Genomic DNA, 6099 nt, shown 5'->3' with positions numbered 1-6099 from the left:
GGCACTTTTAACTAATCACAAGGCGATATGAGATGTGAAAAAATTTTGCAACATCTCAGATTTGCTCCTGGGCCTGAAAGGGTTAAATAACATCAAATTTATTTACAGGTGGGCACAATCCAGGACAGAATCTCCCTTTATCTACCATACGTTATTTACAATACAAAGTTCACTAAGAAGTTATATCTGACCAAGTCAATTGCTAAACACAACAGCAGTTATAAACGCAGGTCGCTCTTTAGGTAAAAAACAGTGTATTAGCTGTTGAAAATGTCCATCAGAGAGCAGTTAGAAGTGCATTTCTATTAGAGTTTACACTGATCAAAGCAGTTTTCACTGCTATTATGATGATTACCGATAGAAAGACACATAGCAACAGCTGTTCACTTTTTACTGTCCCTTGACATGGAATTTGATTATAAATGTCAGTTTGGTTACTTATTGTTTTTCTTTTTGGTTCTGTGTTAATTAACCAAGTTTTAATGTATAGTTAACGTTTATTAGTGTTTTACTTTGTGTGGTGTAAATAATGGCAAACATGGCCCAACTAAACCCCAGCCTCCACCCAGATTAATGTTTTGAGGTTTATCACACAAAGGTAGATTTTTAGTGTAAAATGTTGTGATTTTCTATGTAACCCATACTTTGATAGTAAACTAATATAATAACCCAATTTTTATAATATTTTTGTAATAGACAAGATACTCTCCCATTATCTTTATGGATATTTATGTCTACATTGCATACATTTAAATACTTATCAAGTTGTTATTAACCTTACCATAAGAATAAAAAAAATATATTAAACTTCTTTTCTTGTACTAATAAAATTGAGGACAAAATATAAATAAACCTTGACAAAATAAAGAAATATTTACAACTAAGGCATTTAATCAGAAAATAGATAAACACTTTAGGGATTAAAAAACTTGATAGTTGTGAAATAATTCTGATCACCCTGGCTTGCTGGTGTAATTAGGCAATATGAATGGAAACTGTGTATGTTTGTAGGATATTTGAGAAATATGACTAACAAGGAAGGATAGCTCTCATCACACAGTTGAATTTCGGAATTCTTGTCCACACAAAATAAAATACTATGCAAAGATAGAAATTCCTGATGATGGTGCCATACAATTCCAAGCCATTTAGCCTGGCACAGCAAAATTGGATACTATACAAAGATAGAAATTCCTGTTGATGGTGCCATACAATTCCAAGCCATTTAGCCTGGCACAGCAAAATTGGATACTATACAAAGATTAGAAATTCCTGATGATGGTGCCATACAATTCCAAGCCATTTAGCCTGGCACATGCAAAATTGGATACTATACAAAGATAGAAATTCCTGATGATGGTGCCATACAATTCCAAGCCATTTAGCCTGGTACAGCAAAATTGGATACTATGCAAAGATAGAAATTCCTGTTGATGGTGCCATACAATTCCAAGCCATTTAGCCTGGTACAGCAAAATTGGATACTATGCAAAGATAGAAATTCCTGATGATGGTGCCATACAATTCCAAGCCATTTAGCCTGGTACAGCAAAATTGGATACTATACAAAGATAGAAATTCTGATGATGGTGCCATACAATTCCAAGCCATTTAGCCTGGCACAGCAAAATTGGATACTATACAAAGATAGAAATTCCTGTTGATGGTGCCATACAATTCCAAGCCATTTAGCCTGGCACAGCAAAATTGGATACTATACAAAGATAGAAATTCCTGATGATGGTGCCATACAATTCCAAGCCATTTAGCCTGGCACAGCAAAATTGGATACTATACAAAGATAGAAATTCCTGATGATGGTGCCATACAATTCCAAGCCATTTAGCCTGGTACAGCAAAATTGGATACTATGCAAAGATAGAAATTCCTGTTGATGGTGCCATACAATTCCAAGCCATTTAGCCTGGTACAGCAAAATTGGATACTATGCAAAGATAGAAATTCCTGATGATGGTGCCATACAATTCCAAGCCATTTAGCCTGGTACAGCAAAATTGGATACTATACAAAGATAGAAATTCCTGATGATGGGGCCATACAATTCCAAGCCATTTAGCCTGGCACAGCAAAATTGGATACTATACAAAGATAGAAATCCCTGATGATGGTGCCATACAATTCCAAGCCATTTAGCCTGGTACAGCAAAAATTGGATACTATGCAAAGATAGAAATTCCTGATGATGGTGCCATACAATTCCAAACCATTTCCAAGCCATTTAGCCTGGTACAGCAAAATTGGATACTATGCAAAGATAGAAATTCCTGATGATGGTGCCATACAATTCCAAGCCATTTAGCCTGGCACAGCAAAATTGGATACTATGCAAAGATAGAAATTCCTGATGATGGTGCCATACAATTCCAAGCCATTTAGCCTGGCACAGCAAAATTGGATACTATACAAAGATAGAAATTCCTGATGATGGTGCCATACAATTCCAAGCCATTTAGCCTGGTACAGCAAAATTGGATACTATACAAAGATAGAAATTCCTGATGATGGTGCCATACAATTCCAAGCCATTTTAGCCTGGTACAGCAAAATTGGATACTATACAAAGATAGAAATTCCTGATGATGGTGCCATACAATTCCAAGCCATTTAGCCTGGCACAGCAAAATTGGATACTATACAAAGATAGAAATTCCTGATGATGGTGCCATACAATTCCAAGCCATTTAGCCTGGTACAGCAAAAATTGGATACTATGCAAAGATAGAAATTCCTGATGATGGTGCCATACAATTCCAAGCCATTTAGCCTGGCACAGCAAAATTGGATACTATGCAAAGGTAGAAATTCCTGATGATGGTGCCATACAATTCCAAGCCATTTAGCCTGGTACAGCAAAATTGGATACTATGCAAAGATAGAAATTCCTGATGATGGTGCCATACAATTCCAAGCCATTTAGCCTGGTACAGCAAAATTGGATACTATGCAAAGATAGAAATAACTGATGATGGTGCCATACAATTCCAAGCCATTTAGCCTGGTACAGCAAAAATTGGATACTATGCCAAGATAGAAATTCCTGATGATGCTGCTATACAAGGTGTTTGAAGAGTTTGGGTACGGCTTAATATTTTACAAACCATAGTAGATAACAGCTATAAACTTTGCACAGTGTCATATGGCTATGTAAACTATTTTTCCTTGCTATTACCATGAACATGCCAACCATGGGGGGACGGCCCACAGAGGAAAACATGAAAATCTTAAATTAAAGCATGGGTCGAGTGATACCTCATATGAAAGAGCTAACTTAGTAAGTTGAATGCCGCAAACCGCATCTCAAAAGGTTTATCCAATCAGAAATGGTGGGTTGTTTTAGGTACACATTGTGAAGTACATTATGCGCTGCCATTTCTGACTGGATCGTCGTATTCTGATGCGGTAGGCGGGTGTTTTTACTCTACTAACCAATTGGTTTCAATGATTAGTATTTATAAAAAATAACAAACAAATTTAATTCAAAAATTAAGTGGTAAGTTAACTATTTCAACAACAAAGAACAATGGTAGAACTTAACTAATTCATAAACATAAAGACGACGAATTCATTTCAGTTTTATTTATTGTATTATAAATTTATGAAATAATTTGCTAATTATAAAAGTCAGTGAAAACACATCGGTTAGTAGAGTGAAACGCCGCCTACCGCATCAGAATACGACGGTCCAGTCAGAAATGGCAGCGCATAATGTACTTCACAATGTGTACCTAAAACAACCCACCATTTCTGATTGGATAAACCTTTTGAGATGCGGTTTGCGGCATTCAACTCTACTAAGTGAGCTCTTTCATATGAGGTATCACACTCGACCCATGCTTTAATTTAAGATTTTCATGTTTTTCCTCTGTGGGCCGTCCCCCCATGGTTGGCATGTCATGGTAATAGCAAGGAAAAATAGTTTACATAGCCATATGACACTGTGCAAAGTTTATAGCTGTTATCTGCTATGGTTTGTAAAATATTAAGCCGTACCCAGACTTTTCAAACACCTTGTATAGTGCCAAGCCATTTAGCGTGGTACAGCAAAATTGGATACTATACAAAGATAGAAATTCCTGATGATGGTGCCATACAATTCTAAGCCATTTAGCCTGGTACAGCAAAAATTGAATACTATGCAAAGATAGAAGTTCCTGATGATGCTGCTATATAGTTCCAAGCCATTTAGGCTGGTACAGCAAAATCGGATACTATGCAAAGATAGAAATTCCTGATGATGGTGCTATATAGTTCCTAGCCATTTAGCCTGGTGCAGCAAAATTAAAATACTATGCAAAGATAGAAGTTCCTGATGATGGTGCTATATAGTACCTAGCCATTTAGCCTGGTGCAGCAAAATTGAATATATGCAAAGACAGAAATTCCTGATGATGCTGCTATATACTTCCAAGCCATTTAGTCCTGGTACAGCAAAATTGGATATATGCAAAGACAGAAATTCCTGATGATGCTGCTATATACTTCCAAGCCATTTAGTCTGGTACAGCAAAATTGGATATATGCAAAGATAGAAATTCCTGATGATGCTGTTATACAGTTCCTAGCCATTTAGTTATTTCCATTTAGCCATATAGCCATTTAGTTAGCCATTTAGTTTATTAAACATAAAGTTTTGTCGAAATGGTAAAAAAGCATGTTGCTCCAAATTTAAACAAAAAGTCAATTTCTATTAATCGAAATTCAAATTATAAAAGTAAATTTAAATGCAACACTATTGACTGTGATCAACTAATTAAAATAATTGATTCTATTAAGCCAAAATGGTCGGCAGGGTATGATGACATACCTATAAAGATTATTAAAGAGGCAAAACATGCACTTTTAAAATCCTCTTTTACATGTGGTGAATGTTTCTATAATAACAGGAAACTTCCCAACTCAATTAAATATATCAAAAGTTGTTCCTGTGTTAAAAAAAGGAGACAGCAAAAATCCTCTAAATTATAGACCATTGGCAATACAACCTGCTTTATCAAAAATATTTGAAAAGACTATGATGATTCAATTAGTAGACTATTTTGAGAAGGGTAAATTGCTGGATTTGGAGCAGCATGGCTATAGAAAAAATAGATCAACGGTAACAGCATTAATTGATTATATTGAGAATGTGCTAGAAAATTTGGATGAAGGGAATCATACTGTTGGAGCCTTTCTGGATCTGACAAAGGCATTTGATAGTGTCTGCCATAAAACCTTGCTAGAAAAATTAGAATCATATGGTATTGAGGATAAAGAATTAAGCTGGCATCAGTCATATCTGGAAGGGCGACAGCAGTATGTTAGTATTAAATATCTAGGTAATAATGAAATAAGAAATATTAATTCAAGAATAGAAAAAATAACAATATTCTGTACCACAAGGTTCAGTATTGGGCCCATTTTTGTTCTTATGCTACTTGGGAGGTATGCCACAAATTTTGACAAATTTATCAAATAAAAATCATTTATGTTTGTTTGCAGATGATATAAGTATGTCAGTTTTCTGGAAAAGATTTACAAAGTGTAATAAATACAACAGAATATTCAATGTCACAACTAAAATGTTACTTGAATGATAGAAATTTATTACTAAATTCTGATAAAAACAATTCTAATGAAATTTAAATGTAAACAATCAAATGAGATAAATACAATTGGAAATAAATTTGTAAAAGATACAAAATTCTTGGGTCTGGCTCTAAGTAATACATTAAGTTGGACAAAACAAGTAGAAAAAAATTTTGTCATAAAATGAGTTCTGGAATATTTGCAATCAGGCGGGTTATCCTTCTTCCTAGAAATAAATGCACTGAAATCTGTTTACTATGCCTTGATACATCCACACATTTCATATGGCATTGAAATTTTATGGTGGAAACCAGTGCAAATAACTTAAACAAAATATTACATTTACAAAAAGTGGCAATAAGACATATTCTACACCTTAAAAAATAATGATAGTTGTAAAAGACCACTTTATTAACCTAAGAATAATGACAGTATATAGTTTATATATTTATAAAACTATATTACATGTCAAGACAAATGCAGAGTCTACACCAAGGCAACAAGATTATCATA

The sequence above is a fragment of the Homalodisca vitripennis genome, unplaced genomic scaffold (assembly GCF_021130785.1).
Source record: "Homalodisca vitripennis isolate AUS2020 unplaced genomic scaffold, UT_GWSS_2.1 ScUCBcl_4523;HRSCAF=10741, whole genome shotgun sequence".
Lineage (NCBI taxonomy): Eukaryota > Metazoa > Arthropoda > Insecta > Hemiptera > Cicadellidae > Homalodisca > Homalodisca vitripennis.
This window is presented reverse-complemented; position numbering follows the sequence as displayed.